The sequence below is a fragment of the Elaeis guineensis genome, chromosome 1, assembly GCF_000442705.2.
Source record: "Elaeis guineensis isolate ETL-2024a chromosome 1, EG11, whole genome shotgun sequence".
NCBI lineage: Eukaryota > Viridiplantae > Streptophyta > Magnoliopsida > Arecales > Arecaceae > Elaeis > Elaeis guineensis.
Window position 1 is genome coordinate 186,028,418 of NC_025993.2, and position 22,941 is coordinate 186,051,358.

Here is a 22,941-nt window from a genome sequence, read left to right on the forward strand (position 1 = left end):
CCTAAAATGACTGATGGTTGCAGGATAAAACAAGATGCTAGAGACGGCAATGGATCAGGCTGGTTGATATCCATATCTATCTTATTTAATTAAAAATTTTATATCCACGTATCCACTCCAAATCGGGTCGAATCAGATCAAGTAGTGGTGCAAATTACATCAAGTTGGGCATATAAAAAGAATTCGATCAGATCAAATTGCATCAGATAAGAACTTCATCATTCTAATATTATAAGATAACTATAATTTTAAAAAAAAAATATTTAAAATAGTATCGAATCAGATTTAGGACAGAACAATACTATTAACGATCCAAATCTGTTTCGAATATTTTATTTAGAAATCACATCCATCCCAAATTTTAATCGAATCAGATAAAATTTATCCCATTCGGATCAAATCAGATGCCTAATGGCTCAACTAAAATTATCATCCCCGCAAAGGATTGCAGATTGACATTCACAAGAGAATTTCAGGAAAATCCTATTACAGCTTTCAAGATTGATTGATTCAAGAGTCAAAGCTCAACTTACCTTTCGGATTAGGTACCAGACATAATAAACAGAAGCAAAACTTTTACATACACAATCCTCAAGAAACCTTGATAATGTTTACCCCTGCATCCAGAATCACATAAAAAATGCACCGTGATCATCCTAGGCCTGCAACAAACAAACAAGATTCTAGAACATAAAAGGCAGACTGCAACCAATACGTCAGGAAAGAATAGAATGATATAGAATATTTTAATGCAGCTTAGCATAACCTCAACGGCCCATCAACATGGAGTCCATCAAGGAGAGAAAATCCTAGCCCCGCCTCTACATTTCTCTGCTTCATTTCATGCAAAACCTTCTCATGCCTAATTGAAACACCCTACACTAAAGCACAACGGCCGCATGCAGATAGACCACATCACCAAAATAGCGCACCATTCCAGAAACCCACCTAGTCTCTTGATAGGCATAATTCACCTGACACTAAAACAGATAAAATATACTTTTAACCAGTAGCAGTGCTAATTCTAGCTCACTATTTGCGAACAATTAAATATCCAGTACTAATTGTAGCTCACTGTTTTTGGACAATTAAAAATCTAGCGCATCACGTTTGAAGAGAGATTCTGCAGCTTCCTGCTTCCAGTTTGGCGGTCATTCACAAATTCTCTTTCTAGTACAACAGATGGTCGTCAAGATCAAGCTGAAATAAAGAGCCTTGTCAAAGAATTCCTGAAAAGACCCAAGTCGCAAACCAAAACTTATGACCTGAAGGAGTTTTATGCCCTTCCTGGAAGGCCCCCAACCCTTGTTCATATTCTGTCATGTTGCTCATTATACCATATTTGCTCACAAGAACAACGCAGCTAACAACAATCTACGGTTGACAGGAATAGCTGATGGCAGTCTTAGCTAATTATCATATCACAAAATCAAACCTCCAATGATGAACCTTACATGGGCAGCAGCAATAAGAAGACCCAGTTTTTCCTTCTTTCGTGATGGTACTAACTCCAGAAACCTCTTTCCAGTTCCCAGGATGCAATAGAAGTTACTCTGGCAACGACCAAAAATTACCCCTTTGTCACGCTGAAACCAAGCCCCAGCTATAGGTACAACAGTTGGTATCTTTCCATCTACTCCTTCAAGAACAATATCAACAGGCTTTGACAGGTAAAGAAATTATGTCATCACCTTCACCCATATGTTCTGACCAATAACTGAGTAAAATTTTAACTTTGCTTTAACACAGATACACATTTAAGCTCAAAGCTATAAGATAAAATAAAGACAACATTATGGTAATATCAACTGTCGACCTTGTCAGCAATGTTGTTGGTAAGCCAATCCAGCCCTTCATATAGACCCTCTCCAGAAGTCAACGCAGGAGCTCCGAATGTACCTGAAAATCAAAGAAGAGCAAATTAACTATTGGTAAGAGGAAATACCCAGATAAGCAATGCATGTGATTTACTTGTAAGAGTCAAAATAGACAGGAGGTAAACCAATGGCATTGGCGGAGAGAGTGAAGACCAAGCTTATCAGTGATCTCTGCTGCATTAACAGCATTTGGAAGATCTTGTTTGTTTGCAAACACAAGCAATATGGCACCTCTCAGTTCATCCTGTCATATTGTACAAGATTGAGTCCATTTTTTCTTATCTGATAATCATTTCAACCCACTAAACCAACATGAGAAAACATGAGCAGGAACAAGTTCTTAAATATTCTGGGAAAAATAAGGCTGTACTGCGCCAAAGTGGATATAAATACACAGTTACCACAGACAAAAAATCACTTTTTCTTGTTTAATACCCACACAAACACATACATACATACATACATATATAAATTAAATACATACACACATGCATGATACATGAATACATGCATACATAAGTAAATATGTACATACATATATACACGCATACATCTTCAAAAGGGACAAACATTTAAGACCTGAAACTCTTAAAAATCCAATCTTTTAAGGTCAGTCACCTATCTCTCTGAAATAGACTAAAAAAGAACTAAAAGTAGAAATAATAATTTTAAAAACTAAAATATTTATAAAAGTTTGACCTAGCCGTATGACCCTTATCTACACCCAAGCATAGAGAGACAACCTTGTAAATTATGAGGCCTACCATGCATTTTATCATGCTAATATGCAATACATAGAGACATGTTGCACAGGAGAATAAACAAGTTGGTCATTTAATAATGTAGCCTTTCATCATGGAGATAAGTCATAGTCCCAGCAAGCAGGATAACTTATGAAAGTTCAGAGATGAGTTGTAATCTCGAGTAAGAAGAATTGATGAGAGTTCCAGAATTTGTTCTCTGATTCTCTAAGAACTGCATCACCGATGAGAGCTATAGTTTTGAAAATGTCCTGCAACACTACAAAGCTCCTATCAATGGACGAGCTATATTAAGCTTGAGCATATGACATCTCAATGATAAGAAATCTTATCTAGTCCACTAATGTGTATAAACGGACAACAATGGCAACTAAGATAGAGAATGATTATGTACATATGAAATTGGGTGCAAGCGTGGATGATTGTGAAGGTGGTTGAATATTAAAAATGAGACACTTTATTGATATATGTCTGTTCAAATATACAACATACTCTCCAGAACAATCTGTGCATGAGACATCTCCCATTGTCGGCGACTTCACTTGGTTTTGCATCCCGTTTCCATCCTATTTTCAAGACTGTTTGCATGATGTAACTGAGTTGACTAGAGCATGCGTTTGTGAACCATAATATCACAAGTTTGAGCCTCTCTTCTATCATTTATTGTTCACTCAAATGAAACTTGCAAATTTTGTTTTACAAAAGAATTTGCATTGCCCATGTGATAAACTAGTTCCATCAATGTAAAACATCAGAAATGATGAAAATCATCTTTTGGTTGCTTTCATTCAATCTGTTTTGCAGAAGTTGACAGGTTACAGGAGCTGGGAAGTTAGTTTTAGGAAAAACAGCTCCATCCTGATATTTCATATAGAAAAAGAAAGGATTTCACAACATAGCATTAGCTCAGTGTAGTCTCAGCAGGTTTACATTCTAACAATGCAACAATAGCAAGATAGATTTTCTAGGAATCACTTGATTTATTTGACTTCTAGACAATATGGAATTGATCCACAATCACAGGCAAGTTCTATAAGCTATCCTCATTTCCAAATAAATGCTCGGATAAGTGGCTTACATAAGAACAAGCATATCTTGAACTCTCATAGACCATGATTATTTAACCCAAACAGGTATCAAGACTGCTTTTGAGAACTTCAGCCATAGCAAGATGAACAGCAGACCACAGATGACCGTAATCCGAGGAGCCTTTTGGCCTTTAAATGGCACCACCAAGCCAATAAATATTACCAAGGTTGGTTCTGGCATGTTGTTGCTTGAGAGAAGGTCCACAACTTCAATGGTTTGTTGCATAAAAATACTCACGAGGCTAGTTATAGCTTTAACATGAGATAAGAATTTGCATTCCCAGGTGACAAACAATTCAATTCTAACTTCATTCTATCCATGGAAGTGAGAAGCTTATATGGACCAAAGTGATCATGAATAAGCATCAAGTGAAACTAAGCAAGTAAATTAAAAATAATATACATAACCAAAGAGGTGAACACGGTTACAATACATTTGGACAATGGTATAGAAGATACAGAAATATCAAATGATCCAGAAAGCAAAAAACTAATCAGTAAACCTGACAAAATACAAAATGCAAGTAGATATGTAAACCAAGGTTTTAAAACTGGACTGGGCTGGCCAGTTGAACCAGTTGAACTACCAACAGGCCAGATCTACAGTCCAGTCACACACAGAAAACTGTTCCCACTAAAAAACTGTTCTATTTTGTAAGAACCAGAAAACCACCAGTTAAAAATGTAAATTGTTCCAACCACTCTGGGTTCAACTGCACTGGATGTTTTTTTGTTGATAAAATCTCTTGATTTGGGAATTAGGGCACAGTTATTTTCATTCTCCATCTTCATTCTCTCATCCTCAACAACATAAATCGTTCCTCCTTTGCTAGTGTCGGCAGTGAATGTGAACCACCCATGGTGACAGATGGAGATGGCAGATGTAGCTTATTGGATACTCTCTCTCTCCCTCGCTTTTTGGGGGCTCAAACCTCCAACATGTCCCCCCGTGGCATTTTCTTTTCGATTCATTGGCCCCCCCCACCCTCTCCCAAACCCCCCTGAGACGCCAATTTTTTTCATTGTCACTTGATGCCTGTGTTAATTTTGCATGGAAATATAAAGCATAAAGGCTCTAAGTAGGAACGGTTCTGGAACACTGTAGTCATTTATTCTATGGGTAAAATTTGCTAAAACTGTCAAAGTAATTGGTATGCAATTGGTATTTGTATTTGAAAATGTTTAAGCTACTGGTATTGGCAAAGTGCTGCTAATATTTTAGTCTTCCTTTTTGTTTTGAGCCTTTAACGATTGATAATCTCCTCTATTTCCCAGCTTTTTCTCAAAATCATAAAATAAAGTTGATTGAATTAAAGTTGATTGCAACTTGTTGACTATAAATTATAATGCTATGTGATAATAAAAAGTAATAAATATTATTTGGAAATTGCAAACAAATTTTAAATATTTGTCCTTTTTCTTTCATATACATGCATGTACAAGTAATTTTTTAAATAGTTAATTGATCACATATATTTATCATCATATGTTGTCATGGTTTGATTCTAGTCGATATGGTGGTTGAACTAATGACCCATGACCCTGTCATTTGTCCAGGTTGATCAATGGTCCAGGTCCGAAACTATTCATATAGACAATAATAATTCAAGAAGTACCAATTTAAGAAAGCTCTGTGCATTGCTACAGTCAACTAAAATGACATAACCACCACGCATGCTAGCAGGATCTCAAGATATGAATGCAATGTTGAAAAGATCATAATTGAGTCTCAGGGAAAAGGGGAAAAAAAATGAAACCTCATTTAACATCCTGTGCAGCTCATCCCTAGCTCCAATTATAATCTATATCATCGCTGTCCACCACAAATACCAAACCATGTTCTGGAAGTAGTGCCTCCAAAGTGGACGGGTCTATAAAATAAAGAATAGCATGTTTCATACAAATAACCTACAAACAAAGACATGTTAAAATACTTTCATAAAAATCCCAATAGACACGCAGAAATTCAAAATCAAGATGACTTATTAGTTACCATGTTTCTCAGATCATTGAACACAAAAGCAAGTTCTTCGCAAGAAAAAACAATGTGGATTGCATTCAAAAAAAAAATGTTAATAGAATTCATACCTTGTCCTGACCACCAATACATCCCATACAGTAAAGTGGATATTCTTATATTCCACAGCCTCCACATTAAATCCTATGAAGGAACATCGCAGCTATCATCTCCACTATCCATATCAAGACACCATGGAGAATACCAAATACATAATTTTTTTTCAAGGATTGAGTTCCCAAAGGAAGATTTTTCATAAACTTGAGTCTGCTACGATAACTTTAGTAGAATAAGGTTAATAAAATTCTCAGCTTGTCTCTATATTGATTCATGGCTACAAAGACAATACCTTAAGCGTGGATCAAAAACCAAAATTTGCCTTTATCAAAGAAAAAGACAATTTAGCCATAAATATCAAACTCAAAGTGAAATAGAAGCATCCCAAAAGGCACTCTAAAAAAATAAAAAATAAAAATAGAATCTGCAACGGTAAAAGAAAAGTCTAAAAATACACATTGGCCCAAGAAAGTTCAATAAATTAGATAGTTTGATACTAACATTTAAATAAAAGTTCAATTGGAGACATGGATTAGAATAGTGGATCAAGCTGCCTGTAAGTTCTCATTCTTAACCACAGACTAAGTTTTTCTTGCATTCATATTTAAAAAAATAATTTAAAAAAAAAAATGCATGCCCATACCTTCTCCATCAATCATTACTTTTTCTCAATATGAGCAACTCTTATAGATTCCCCAATACTCATTTCTCACTCTTATCCATAGTGTTACAAAACATCTCAACTAAAGCTATCCATTGAACAAACTGTTCATGAGTATCTTGTATTTGGTTACTATTTAAGTAAAATTTATTGTTATATTAGTTTATGAAATGTTGAACAACACAAATAGGTGTACATATCAACATTTAGGTTGTAATTTGATGGCTGTATTATGCAACTAATAGCTTTTATAGATCCTGCAGCCCATGGATCTTGATAATGGCCTATGAAAAAACAACAGTTCAAGCTTACCATTCCTCCATTCAATAGAAAAGTTTGAATAAGACATTTAAAGAGACAGATTTCAAATAGGAAAAAAGGGAAAAATACAAGCAAGGTGAAGTCATCATCACCACATAGAACTTTATGACTATTCAAATTGGTTGAAGGAATCATCAACCGCATAGACAAGTCATACCATGAAAGAAGAGAAGTTCAAGGACTTAGTTTAACTGATATGTTTAAGAAGATAAGAGGAATGCTACTAGGATCAAAAGCACAAAGAAAAGAAACATGTTATTGTAAGACAGCTTTACTAAAAGGAAAAGAACAGCACCTTTAAAAGAAATATTCTCCAAAAAGGAGAGCTTGAAAATCCTTTCTCAAAGAAACTTCTTTTATATGACCAAAAATAATGTTTCAATTACAAAGTTTGAATCTGCATGGAAGATCATTATTGTAATAAAAAAAAACAAATCCTCCTAAAAAAGCTTATCTGTAATAACTTCTAATTTTCTCAACTCAAACCATAACTAAAAAGAGACTCTTCGAAATGAATCCTACTTCAAATTGACCTTCGTTCTACATAGAGATAAACCTAAGCTAAAAAAGGGAAAAAAAAAAAAATCCAATCAGAACAACCAAATTCCCCTTAGCAGCTGAGGATAATGAAACCTATATCAATTGATGAGGAATTAATCTTTCCATGATCCATATATTGATGGTTTGACTTTGACATTTTTCTTCCAATCAACCCAACTCAATGGATCATTTTCTTAATCTAGAAGATTTAGTGTGCCTTTGATCTGCTCACCTGGTCTGCATTTGCATTATCTCAACTGGTCCACCTTGAGGAAAACTTGGTCTTGAGTGGCTAAGATAGTATCAGTGGGTCAACCTTTCTCAATATGAGGACTTAATTCCTACTTCAATTGACCATTCATCATATTTGTTATTATGATTGTGCTAACAGATATTCTAAAGAATATTGTTATTGGTACATGTTTTGTCAAAGACTGCAACTTGGCAAGTGGAATCATTCTTAAACTCATCAATAACCTCAATATTTAGTGGCAAAATTTCATCATGGCGCTTTAGCATGAAATATTGAAAGAGCAACTTCCATGTGACCTTTAAGTTGCCTAGTAGTGTGGTTCTTACAATGACGAGAAAGCCTGGATAGCAATGATAGAATATCTTATGTTACCAGAACTTCTTTAACTTCTTCTATCAACGTGCATGACTCAATGTAGGAAGCTTGTTAAAAACTGCAGACTTGTCATGCTTTTTTTTACTAAAGTTTCATCAACTTTTCATTGGCCTTGAGATGGTCTTCCAACATTCAAATTTAGCATTTCAATCATGAATAATTTCAAAATTGTACAACCATGAACAAGTAAGAAGAATAATCATTATCACAATTGGGATGACAACACATAAAATTAAATACCAATATTTACCATTTTTGATAGTGATGAAGAATGCAGCATTTATGCCATGGTTTGTGCAAGATCACATACTGCATAAACAGTTGCTGTTGTAGCTTTCAATTCAACTAGAGTAAAAAGACAAAAAGAAAGTCACTGCTGAATTCTTAGATTTCTTAGTTCAGGCTCTAACAGAAATCCTATTTTTTTTGCAGGTGTGAAATGTATGTTACATAGATTCAGTCTATGCCGATGATGTTGATAATTGCAAAGTTCAGTTCTTGATATCCATCATGTTCGCAAGGCAACAGGTCATGGCAGTCGAAGTTGCAACAATATGGAGTTCTACAAGATAAGGAGGCCAAGTGTATCAAATTTAAAAAGGTAGCACATGTAGGTTTCTTCAGAAATCAGGTATCGTACAGTTCGACAGCTAGACTGTCACATTAAAGAGAGAACAAGCAGTATTGTTTCATGGCAGCACACAAACATATGCATCACCACTAAAAACTAAATGTCTGGATAATAGAAGACAAGCATTAGCTATACCAAGATATAATAGGAGCCAGTGTGGTGCTACAAAGGCATCATTGACCACGAGGTCTGCTAAGTGGAACGTGACATCCTTGTGAGTCAAGAGCGGAAGATTATTGGCTGACTTGTCCCATGGTGAAGAGACACCTTCACCATTTCTAATCTTTACATGACATTTCATTGAATGAAGTCTGACTAGAATGACCTGTGCTCTCCTTATAAGGTTAGATTAGAAAGAGAAAACAATGCACGAGGAGGGGAAAAGGTAGGTTGAGGCTTGATGCACAAGGAAAAAATAATTACAACACAAGATAAACGACCACAAAAAAAGGATAGAGGAGAAAGGTACTCCCTTGGTGTGTGTCCCATGCTTCTAACAAAAAAATATATCAACCTGCCGACCGAGGCAAGGTTCTATGCAGTTCTAAACGTTATCTTAATAAGATACCTTTACAATTAATGATTGATCGAGTTGAATGTTAGAAATGGAAAAGAAAAGAAAGCAAAAGAAAGGCTTAACATCATTTCCACATAGTATTTTTGTTTGTTTCTCACCCATCTAAACAGTTTCATAAAACTATAACACAAAACGAAAATGTCAACGCGTCCTTCCTAAGCACGTCCATACTAACCCATGGTAGGGATCCTGGTAACTATCTCCACCAACTTAAGCTTGTAGCGTATGGTGGTCTTACCAATTAGCATCGAGACCAACCATCAGAATGCGCATCTCCTTCTTGGCGAAAAGCCGGCTGAAAAGCAGCCCCATCTCCCTGCCTCGTTCGTAACAAACAAACCCCTCCCAAAGCCCAGTTCCTTCAAAGCCCCGCGGAGCACAATGCGTGAATAAACAAATTCAACGATTCGGGATCGTATTTCAAACAGATCCGTTCCTTGACACTGGCAAATAGCCACAGCAGTAGGCGAGCAAGAATATTCAAGAACCAACCGGCTAGACTAACAAAAATCGAAATTCAAAAAGAAGAATGTCAAACGAAGAAAAGCAAGAAATCCAGGTTTTATTTATCCTTTTTTTTCTTGATACTTCTCTCTCTTGTCTTCGAGTGAAGGATGTGCGGATTTGATAAGAGGAATAAAATGATTCAGAAGCAAAAAAGCGATCTCAGGCATTCTAATGGACCGAAACATAAACCTTCTAAATCTAATATAAAAAATATGTCCACTGAAACGATTATCTGGAAGGACGCAAAAATCCCCCAGCCAAGAATTTCTTTTAGGAGTATAACCTAACCAAGAATTTCAAACGCCCAAGACAGACAGGGACAGATGGATCCAGCAAAAAAAACAAAAAAAGCAACAAAAAAATGTTAATTCCGATGAAGAGGACGAGGTTTCTTTTACCTTACCGAAGAGAAGCGATTAACACCCGAAAACACCGTGGAGGGAGGACGGTAGATGGGAAAGGAGCGAACTGCTTCAGCGCAACGCGGAGATTGGATTAGAGGAACCCAAAAAACCAAAAAGAAATTGTGGTGTCGCCGCATTGACATTAAAAAACAAAAAGAGAGAGAGAGAGAGAGAGAGACAGAAAGAAAGAAAACGGAATTCGCGTCCTCGAAAATATATACATACTAGCAAAAACCCGCGCCATGCAGCGGATTTCAGTAGTTTTAGTTGGAGCAGAGATATACAATTCCGGTTGAAAAAGGTAGAACATATAATTTTATCCAAAAAATCATAAAAGAATCAGTGCCCTTTCAATTTTTTCTCTTCAATTGTCCTGCGAAAATTAAAGTTCTATCAGTATTCTGAAAAAGTCTGTCTATGATATGGTAAAATGCCGTGGAAAATATAGAGAAGACCAATTAGTCGGACAATATTGCATTACCTGATGCTAAGTTTTTTCTCGGATGGCGGTGTTGCCGGTTCTTTGTAAAATAGAAATAAAAATTTATATGAAAAAAATTAGTCCTAGATAATCGGCCACAAAGTTTATTGGCTGATTGTAAGAAAAGATATTTTTTGAATAATCTGTTGAAAGATTTTCGAATGCAAACATTTTTCAAGAGTAGTAATTACTATTTCTTTCAGAAGTTGCAGTGAGGAAGATTTGGTATTGGAAGCTTCTTGCGAATTGTCGGTAAAAAAATCACTATCCTAAAAAATCTTTATTACTCAAAAATTATGATTAGCATCTTCACCATATTGCTGACCAAACATAATTTGAAAGGTATAGAAGCGGTCAAGGATTTTTTCTATGACATTTGGAAGAACAAATTTATTTGATCTTGGGTTGGTTGCAAGATTGAATGCTAGTGTCCTAATTAATTGCTGAGCCAGTTTTCTGAATATAATGAAATTGATATCAGCAGTATCATCTTCGACCATCGCATTCAATTTGTATCTAAAAAATTAAAATAATAAAAAAGTATATTCATTCGGAAGAATAATTAATTTTATGATTTCTCATAAATTTTTAATATAATTCAGAAGAATTTTTCATTTGTTTACCATGGCACCAGAGGTTGATCGTTTTTGTTGCATTGGTTGCACCAAAAGTTATCACCATATGTTTTGATCGCGGATCTGCAGTTGTAACATGCTTTGTATCACCAATCGTAGGAAGTATCAATCGCTTTTAATTTTGCTTGATACGTAAATTTCGTGCCCTATAAAGAAAAAATAAGTTGTTATAGGACAACATGTACAGAATTGCACTGTTAAATCACTTACTTATATTGAGCATTGTACCTAAGTGATTTGTAGATCCATCTCTAATAATTCTTTAATTATTTTTTATTTGTTGTTGCTTCATATGCAAGATCCACAGGTGAAGCTTGTTTTTCTTCTGTAATTGTGATCATAGCTATCGCCCTATTGAGCCTGTATATCATAAAATCGATTTAATAATTTTAATATATATAAACTCTATTTTCTAAATATATAACATAACATACTATATATCTTAACCTAATTCGATAATTTTGTATTTCAAGAAACTGTGCATCTATATAATATCTAGATGTCGAAGAATTGGATAGGCAAATTTTATCTGTATATGTAAAATATCATCAATACTCTATAATTATTATTTAAAATTTATGAGAATAAATTTTTTATATAGAAAAGAATGTATCTCCATATGTTCTAATAGTCATACCTGTCAAAATAATTATCATCGGGCCAGTTTGTTCCATTGTCCGAATAAGTTGTCCGTCAAGCTCTTCAGGAAATTTTCCCCAAAGTGTGATCGATATCTTCTGTATACTGTATTATTATCGATGGATAGTATTTTTAACATACCGAAATATATTAAGGAGAAAAAAAATCTAAATTATCAGTGCAGTTTGACTTATTAAGAAAGTATAAGTTTAGGTTCATTACTCTAAATGTTTAGGTTCATTACTCTGAATCTTCAATTTTCATATTTCTTTTTTTGACAGCTTTTTGCTTGACATTTATTTCTTCAATGTTTCCAATAGCTATAATATGGCCTATCCCATCTGCAAAGAGAAGAGATAGTCAGTATATATTTTTTAAAATTTCTGAAATCAGGCATTGTTATGCAAATTTATACCTATCAGATATGCATCGTTATAGTTTTTGGAAGGTAATTCATCAAAACTAATAAAATAAAATTTTTGAAATGGTATAGAATGCATATCCATCTATTGAAGTAAATAATATATTGGTGGGGGGCAGCTCAAAAATTTCTTTTGTTTGAAGTGACATTGAATTTTTGTATCAAATAAATTTTTTCTTCCATAAGCAAATTCTTGAAATGTAAAGCATCCTCCTTTCGAATAGATGCTTGAATCATAAAGTTCTATATAAAGTAGAAATATCCACAAACTTAGGAATATCATTCACTATAAAAAAACATGGTCAAAATTAGAAAATCAAAGATACTAACTTCTTCATCAAGCAAGATGCAATCGACACTTATCAATTGATTGTTAGCATTCGGATTTGTTGAGTCCCATATACGCGAAACTCTAACTTTGATTTTCTAGGTGCATCTCTCTAAATTTAATTGTGAAAGTAAGCTGTACTCTATTTGCCCTTTTTTTTATCTTGTTTGATGATATGATAGTATTTAATGTTAGTGCAGCTATATAAATTATGCAAATAAAACACACAATATGAAAAATAAGTACCCGAAGGTAAATCAGAAAAAATTTCTGTGTAAATAATATTCTTTGAAAATACTTCTAGTATATCATGCTCATTTTTTATGAGAATTTTTAGACCTTCATATGAAGTAACATGTGAAAGGGCAACATATAGTTGACCATGCGAAGATATAGGTTTGGGCAGATATAACCCAATTTTTTTTAGTATTTGCCCCTGACTTTTGTTAATTGTCATTGCATAGCAAAGTCTTATCGAAAGCTGTCTCCTTTTAAAAATAAATAGCCATTTTATTTTTGTGACCTACATTATAATCTGAGGGATGCAAACTTTCTAACCGATAATATTTCCAGTGATTATTACTACTTCGAGTACTTTAAATGTTAATTTGGTTGTAAGAAGTTTTGCTCCATTGCAAAGCCCGACACTTTGGTTAATATTCCTTAATAGCATAATCGGAGTACCTACCTTCAGTCTTAAATCATAATTTGAAATTCAATTGAACTTTAGAGAGTTTAAAAATTTTGATGGATAAAGAATATCTTTCATAATTATATCAGCTGATGTTTTGAATACTGTATCTATACTTAAGAAAGTTTATTCTTCAGTTGGCACCAATGAAAGCATATGCAAGTTTAGCTCATCAACTACATCATTCATAGGGGTATGATAGCCCGCTCTTTCAGATATATGGGATCTTTATAATTTTCTTTGAAATCTTCATAAACTTGTGAAGTAATATGTTCCATATGATCTCTATCTGCCTTCATAATAAAAATATCTAAAATTCTAATCCAATTTGGTTCTTCTTCTTCATCATGAAATTTGTATATTGATATTTTCCCATCACCAACATTTAAAACCCATTCACTAAAGCTAGCAAGCATCCTCTAGTATTCTTCACCACTATTGTTATTAAACAGTCTCATGTTCTTTTTTAATGCGTAGATTTGAAAATATTTTTATAAGTATGATCGGCTTATTGATGCATCAATTGTTTCAACTCTTCTACCTTTAACAATAAGTAAAAGAATCTATTTGAAATCTCCACCAAGCAATACTGTTTTACCTCCAAATGATTTTTCATCTCTGTCTGGATTGTCTGATTGTAAAATATCTTTCGGAGATCTATCTAGTACTTTGAAATAATTTTTGTGATTCATTGGAGCTTCATTCCAAACTATTAAACTTGTAGATTTAATCAATGCTGCAAGTTGTGTTCTCTTTTTTATTTCACATGTCGAGTGCTCATCAACGTGAATGAGAATTTTAAATCTTGAATGTGCTATTTGGCCATCCGAAAGTAATAAAGATGCAATTCCAGAAGATGCTACTGTCAGCACAATTTTTTCTCCAAGCATATTTTCATAATGATTATTCGTGAAAGATAAATTTTTTCTGTCCCTCCATGACCATATACAAAAAACAAACAGCCCTTGTCTTTCTCAATAGAATCTAATACAGAATCATAAATAATTCTCTGTTCTTCATTCAAGCCTTCAAATAATTTTGAATATTCTTTCTGTATTTCATATACATCATAATCTAATTCTTCCATCAACAATTTGTTAGTAATTTCTTGCACCATGACTTTATTAGGCATCGACAGATTGTAATCCAAAAGAAAGCAGCAATTTTTATTGAATAATTTTTCTAGTTCAACCAAAATATAATTTTTCAACTAAAATTCTAGAATATGTAGATTAGATGTTTCTAAAGTATTTCTTATTCTGTAAAGCACAACATCTCTAAAGAGTTTTCAATGGATTTCTAAAAGTTTGTTCGGATCAGCTATGTCACAATAAATGATCAGAGTGACAAAAAGCTGCCTTAATTCACATGATGATGCCCAATAAGAAGCTTTATTTTATGCTTCATGCCATTCTTTGTCATCACCTAATAATCCGAGAGCATTGCAAACGGACTGAAAAGTTGGATGAAAAATATCATTAACAATTTTTGTTTTATCATAATTTTGTAGTCCTTTGATGATATTCAAAAGCATTCTTAAATAATATAATTCACCAGAACTTGGGTGTATGTAAACAATTCTATCGATCCGATTCTTTTGCTTTCTTTGGGTTCATATTTTATCTTTAACATTCCATACACATTTTTTTGGAAATTCAGCATATAATAAGTTCCTTGCATCTTCACATATTTTGTTCATTTCCATCTACTCAGTAAACATGGTTTTATCTATATTCTGTCGGCCGAGCATGCTTGTTAGATTCTGTTTCCATGATAGGCTACAGTATGCATCATCAAAAGATATAAAACTAATCATTCAACTGTTGGTTCTCTAAAATATACATCAAACTGAAATAGCCTCCATATAGATTCATATGCGGATAAATATCTATAGTCCCAATATATTTTTATTTCATCAACTTGTTCATACTACCATTCTCCAGTGTCTACATTTATTATCACATTTTCTGTAATGATAGCTCTCATTCTGTTTCCATCATTTTTAATGTATTTAAAAAGATATTTAATTATTTTTGATTTGTTGCATCATTCAATATTGATATGAGCTTGATATCTAACCAACAGGCTTAAATTATAAGAAACAACATATCTGTTATCAAGTTCGATGCCATTTTTCATAATATAATATCCATCACCTCTTCTTTTATAAATAACAAATCTATTTTCATTGATCATTGTTTTCCATCGAAACTTTTTTGAAAAATATTTGAAGCAGTGTCCTTTCAACATACATGGTGATTTTGAATTAGCTAATCCACATGGTGAAGAGAAAGAAATCTTTTTCTTTGAGAGAATGGGGTATAGTCAGGGTGCATCTAAAAATTTTTTATAACAACTTAATAAAGATTATATCTTTACCTGACATGCTATGAAATAGGGATCAAATCTCCAAACATTTTGAATCCAAAGCCTCACGTAGGCCTGAATCCACAAATCCTCTACTTTGTGCATATGCCAAACTTCACAGGAAAACGGGATGAAGCTTCAGATTGAAGCACCTTTGCAAGGCAACAAGGGAGGGGAGAGAACTTTTGATGTGACACCTCACATCAGCAAGAGAGGATGCCCAAAGTGCCTCCATGCCTTGGAGAAGATGGGACGCCCAAAGGGAAACATGACAAGGGTGATGCCTACTCGTCCTTCACGCCTCTTCTTTCTCTCTCTTTCTCATCTTAGCATACAATCTAAATGTTATGCTATGATAATTAGATATCCTTCCTATTTATAAATAATTTTTTATGACCCATAAGACTAGAATTTCTAATTCAAACAGACTTTGAATTAATCCATAACTTATCAAAGAAGAAATCCTAAAGGATAAAGGATTGGCACCTAACTAGGCGTCCTCATGCACCCACACCCAAGTGCAGGGCGGCACTATGTAGCACCCCACCACCTCTTGATCAGCCATAAGGAGAGAGAGTTTCAGTAAAAATGGACTCTAAAAATCTAATCTAAATATGGATCACTTCGAATTCAATTTAAAATTGATTTAAACCAATTTCGAATAGACTGTCAATCTCAAACTATTTAGGATTTAGGACCAAATCTAACTTGAATTTATGAACTCAATTAAATCTAATTAAATTAGATTTAATCTAAAATTAATTAGCCTTAAATCTAATCTCTCATAGACTCCTTGGATCAAAGATCAAATCTTGTTCATCCCTAAAATTGAACCTGAACCTCATGTTTAGTGCTAGCTAGACATAGTCAACTATTTAATCCCGTATGAGCCATAACTTAATTTTCAATCAAGTTAATCTATTTGTTCAATCAAGTCATGTACTTTTAAATTGAACATATAGACTTAGATCAATTCTTTTCTACATTGTTTGATTTTATGCGTGACTCCATAGGTTCGAACATTAAATCAGTAGCATAGAAACTATTTTCTGTACTAATCGAAGTTACTATCTAGCAATAATTTTCGACATCTAGATAGATCGAATATTTGTAAGATAATATTTAAGAACCTATGCATATCATTATCGCATAATTCATTTTTTTAATCCTAAATGCTCTAGAACGATCTAAGATTAAACTGTCAACTCTGAAGGATCATCCACATTGTATTCAACCATTCAAATCCATCACATAGATTATCTTGATCAAGGTTTAACTAAATTGAAATACAGTGATACATCAGCTCCTATAATCCGAAGAGATCAATTCCATCTTGATCCATACACAGACTGAAAAAAATTTATGATAGTGCAGTATATATAATTTAAAAATTTTATACAGCAAAAATAATAGATTAAATAATTTAATCCTAATCACATGCATAAGATCTAATCTTAGACTACCACATCAGGATCTTTGATATGAAAAATATGTACTTTAGATCTAAAAATAAAAATTACATCGACTCATCGATGCTGAAATTCTAGATCTAACTATTAGATCTACTATAGGAATCAAAATAAGTTAGAGATCGTTATCAAATAAATTTTGATCTTGATCTTCTCTGATCCAATGGTTGGAGAGGATGTTCTTCAGGTCACTCACAGCCACACAAAATTATCTGACCTCTATAAAAAAATTCACACGAAGACTGACGCAGATTAGGGGTCGGAGATGCTAGTCTACAAACAACTTCGACAGCTGACCTCTTCCTTCTTTTACATGCACCTTGGATACTCCAAAGTGATAGAGGATCTAAAGAAAAAAGAGAGGAGGAGGAAAAGAAGCTTTAGAAATAAAAAATCTATAAGAGAATTGATCATGGGACGTCCAAGAGAGGGGTCCCCTTTTTATAGACTATGAATTAGGACTTTCCGAGAAAGGATGCCATAAATCAACACCAAATCCCCTTTTTGGCATCTCCAAAAATTCAAAAAAAATCATTAAGATGTGAAGAAGAAATTTGGAGTCTCACATGCCAAAGGATTCCTTAAAAAAAATAAGAAAAAATAATGTGACTCCAAAAATATACCATATACAAAAAATTTCTTTCCTAGTTTATATCTTATCTCTAATTCGGATCGCATTCGAATTAGGCAAGAGATAATATTATGACTCATCAGCTATAGTCGACCACCCTTATTGGATCCTCTCTCATGATACCAAAAATTACAACCCAAATCCAATTAGGCATGGAGAAATTAGCATAGATCCAAATATGGTGCAAAAGATAAGGATAGAGTCCTAGTCTGATCTGGACTCTTCATTTCTAATTCAAATCAAATTTGGATTGAAATTATTGATAGAAATAAATCTAATCTAATTAAAAATTTAAATATCTCATCAAATTTTTAATCCAATTAAGAATTAGCCGAGTCCAAAACCTGATTGAATCAGGATCAAATTTCTCTTATAATCAGGTTGGATCATATCAATCCCAATCTGAGTCGAACTGAATCTAATTCAATTAGACTTGTTCCAAAGCTCTTTACTCAATTAAATATTGAGTCAATTAGTAATATAATTATTAATTAATTCTTCATAAATGATAGAGTCTCAGTCCCAGTGGGACTCTCCTACAGAGTCCTAGTCCAAGTAGGACTCTTCACCAGAGTCACAATCCAATTGGACTCTTCAGCCATTAAATCTGACCAAATCTTTTAATGCATGTGACCCCATAGGTTTGGACCTAAGTCGATAGCATAGGAATAACTTTCTATACCAATCGATGTAACCATCTAGCAATGATGACCCGATGACCAGATGGGTCGAAGTGTTACAAAGGAACCTTTTAGAACCTACTGGCATATGGTTACCATATAATTCATCCCTTTGACCCAAATGCCTAAGGTGACTTAGGATTTAACTGTCAACCCTAATTAAGCCGATCACATTGTATTTCAACCTTCCAAATCTATCTCATGGATTACTCTGACCAAGGTTTTGCTAAATTGAAATACACTGATGCATATCTCCTACCAATTTAGAGGGGTTAATTCCATCTTAACTCACACACCGACTTGATAAGTACTTGACTACACCTAGTATCCTTCCGTCACTAAGTTAGAAACTCAGATAGTCTAGTACTAAAATACAGTGAGTTGCTTACAAGTCACCATGGTGGTCTCAGATTAGAGAGACACTTATACCCATACCCTTCACAAGCTACTCTTGACAGTAGAGTGCTCGGTACATAGTAACGTTCGATGCGAATGTACTCCTATATTCCATCTGTATGTCATAACAGTATCTCCACACTCTTTAGTTAAGAAGACAACCAACTCATATGGCACACAATGACCTACACTTGATATCGCTATCGTCTTAGTAATAGTGTATCATTTGGTCGTGAACAATTTTAAGGACTTAACGACAAATCCTCCTTTGTCGATTAATATATATAGTCCTAAGGATTTCATTACAACACAGGAGTTTAAAGATAGTCAATTTATAATGAAAATATTAAATAACTTTTATTAGTGAAAATTCATATACAGTTTACAAGATGAGCACAATCGTCTAACGATTGGCTTTAGGACATATTTTTCAATAACTCTCACTTGGACTACAGCCAATCGATACAGTATCATATACCCATCTTTGATTCGTAGTCATCAAACTCTTTGATTTTGAGAGCTTTAGTAAATGGGTTGGTCAGGTTCTTCCTTCCATCGATCTTCTAAAGGTCGATGTCATCTCGATCCATGATCTTTCGGATAAGGTGATAACGGCACAGAATATGTTTGATGCACTGATGGGATCTCGGCTCCTTGGCTTGAGCAATGGCTCCAGCATTATCACATATAACAAAATAGGGCCATTAACGGAAGGTGCTACTCCGAGCTCGCCGATGAACTTCTGCAACCATACAGCTTTCTTCATAGCATTAGATGCCGCGATATATTCTGCTTCACAAACAGAGTCTACCATAGTATTCTACTTAAAACTTTTTCAGCATATTGCTCTATCATTTAGAATAAAAATATAACCCCACACACTCTTACTATCATTATAGTTTGACTGAAAGCTGAAGTCGGTGAACCCCACAAGTTTTAAATCAGTTTCACTATACACAAGCCACTAGTCCTTAATATTTCTTAAATACTTAAGAATGATCTTTACGATCTTCTAATGATTTTTTTCTGGATCAGACTGGTATCTACTCACTATTCCTAATGAGTATGCCATATCTGGTCTCATACATATCATGATGTACATAATAGAATCCACTACCGAAGCATATGGAACTCTACTCATACACTCTCTCTCTTGAGGAGTTATCAGACAATCTCTTTTCGAAAGAAAAATTTCTTGGCCTATCAGAAGATAGCCTTTTTTGAAATTCTCCATGCTGAACCATTTCAGCATGGTATCTATGTACGTGGATTGGGAGAGCCTGAGCAGCCTCTTAGATCTATCCCTATAGATCTTCATCCTTAGGATGTAGGCTGCTTCTCCCAGATCCTTCATGGAGAATTATGATGATAGCCACACTTTTATTTTCTGTAATGGACATCATTTCTGATTAAGAGAATGTCATCCATATATAACACAAAAAATATAATTATCGAACCATTTGTCCACTTATATATGCAGGGTTCCTCTCCATTTCTAATGAAGCCATACGTTCTGATCACTTTATCAAAATGTATGTTCCAACTCTGAGATACTTGCTTCAATCCTTAAATGGATCTCTGAAGCTTGCACACCTTGGACTTATCTGTGGATATGAATCCATCAGGTTGTATCATATACACCTCTTCGTTCAGCTCTCCATTTAGGAAAGCTGTCTTCATATCCATTTGTCAGATTTCATAGTCCAGATATGCTACTATCGCAAGTATAATCCGAATGGATTTGAGCATTGCCACAGGAGAAAATATCTCGTTATAGTCAATACCATAACGCTGACGATAACCTTTGGCATCCAAATAGACTTTATAAGTCTCTACCTTTCCGTCTGCACCCCTCTTTCTCTTGAAGATCCACTTACATCCTATGGGCTTTACCCCTTCAGGTAGGTCAACTAATGTCCATACATTGTTGACCTTCATGGATTCTATTTCGGATCTTATGACTTCAAGCCATTTATCAAAGTTAGATCTCTGTATTACATCCATGTAGGTGATTGGATCCTCATCGTTCTCATTGAGCTCGATAGGATCTCCATCCCGGATCAAGAAACCTAAGTATTTGTCTGACTGACGTGGTACTCTATCAGATCATCTTAAGGATGTTTGTTCATTGGGCTCCAGATTTGATCTCATCAAATCCGATTCAGATTCAATCATTGGTGTCGGTTCTTCTATCTGTCAAACTTTATCAAGCTCGATTTTAGAGGCACTTATTCTTTTACTAAAGAATTTTTTTTTCAAAAAATATGCCTTACTGCTGACAAACATCTTTTGTTCAGCAGATAGGTAAAAGTAATATCTCCTCGTTTCTTTAGGGTACCCTATGAAATTATACTTATCAGACTTAGGACTGAGCTTGTCAGTTTGTAATCATTTAACATAAGCTGGATACCCCCAAACCTTAAAGTAAGAGAGGTTCGACCTATATCCTGATCATATCTCATATAGTATCTTACTAACTGACTTGCTCAGAATATTATTAAGCACAAGACAGGTTGTTTCAAGTACATATCCCCAAAAGGAGATCGACAAAATTGCAAACCCCATCATGGACTGAACCATATCTAACAAGGTTCGATTCCTCCTTTCTGAGATGCCATTATGCTGTGGTATCCCTGGAGAGATCCATTAGAAGAGAATCCCATTCTCTCCTAGATATGTCAAAAATTTACTGAAGAGATATTCACCTCCTTAGTCAGACTGAAGAATTTTAATACTTTTTTGAGTTTGTTTCTCTACTTCATTATGGAACCATTTGAACATTTCAAACGATTCGGACTTGTGTTTCATCAAGTAGATGCTTAGATAGGTCATCTGTGAACGTGATGAAGTAGCTATATCCTCCTCTGGCACATGTGCTCATGGGTCTACATACATCAGTATGTATCAGACCCAACACATCACTGGCTCATTCACCTTTTTCAATAAAAGGTGACTTGGTTATCTTTCTAAGCAAACAAGACTCACAGGTAGGTAACGATTCATAATCATATTTATCAAAAATTTTTTCTTGAACCAACCTATTTATCCTGCTCTTGTTGATATGACCTAGCCTACAATACCAAAGGTAGGCATCTGTGACATCATCTATTCTAGAATATTTATTTGAAATGTACATTACATTAGGTCTAGATACAATATAGATACCATTGTTCAACTGTCCACGCAAAATTGTAACACCATTCAAAATGATATCACAAAAGTTTTTTTTTATTGATATTTTATAATTTGAATTGGCCAAAAAGCCTACAGAAATAATATTTAAAAGAAAATTAGGACAGTAATGACACTCATTAAGAACAATATACTAAGACTCGAATATAAGCTTGATGATTCCTAAAGCTAGAACTGAAACTAATCTTCCATCTCCAACATTCAGAAATCTCTCGCCTTCTCCAAATCTCCTAGTGACCTAAAGACTCTGCAACAAATTACAAATATGAATAGGGCTTCCAGTATCCAATACTCAGGTCATTGTATCTATAAGAGAGAAGTTACAAGATATTATCACATAAGTATCTTGTCCACCAACTGATTGCTTTTTCTTCTTTGGCCTGTTCGGATCAAGAGAAGTGATATACTAAGGACAATTCTTCTTTCAGTGACCTTGCTTCTTGCAAAAGAAGCACTCTGCTTGACTTTGATCAGTCTTGAACTTGAGTTTTTGGGATTGATTTCCAGCACCAGGCACCTTCTTATTCTTTTTCTTTTTTTCTTTCTTAAAAGGACGATGACTATCCGAAGAAGATCCTCCCACTAGATTTACTGTCTCCTTATGGAGCTGGTGATCTTTCTCAAAAATCTGTAGCAAGCCCAACAGACCACGGTAGTTGACTACAGGCTTTGTCATTCTGAAATGACTGAGGAACGACAGGTAAGACTTGAAAAGAGAGTTCAGGATCGCATCTTTTTCCAGCAGTTCATGCAAAGAAAAGTCGAGTTTGCTCAATTTTTCAATCTGCTCGATCATGTATAATACATAATTAGTAACAGATGCACCCTCCCTTATTCGAGCATTAAAAATGGTGCAACTAATCTTGTGCCACTCAATGTCGTCAGGAGTACCAAAAGAATCCCTCAACACTTGAAATATTTTCTCTGACTGAGCTTCTTCAA

General features: G+C 34.4%; 1 pseudogene; it reads right to left on the bottom strand.

Moving 5' to 3' along the window:
- Nucleotides 1–716: 716 nt before the first annotated feature.
- The window catches only part of LOC105034332 (ADP-ribosylation factor 1-like), a 30,033-nt pseudogene continuing 7,808 nt past the window's right edge, over nucleotides 717–22,941 (bottom strand).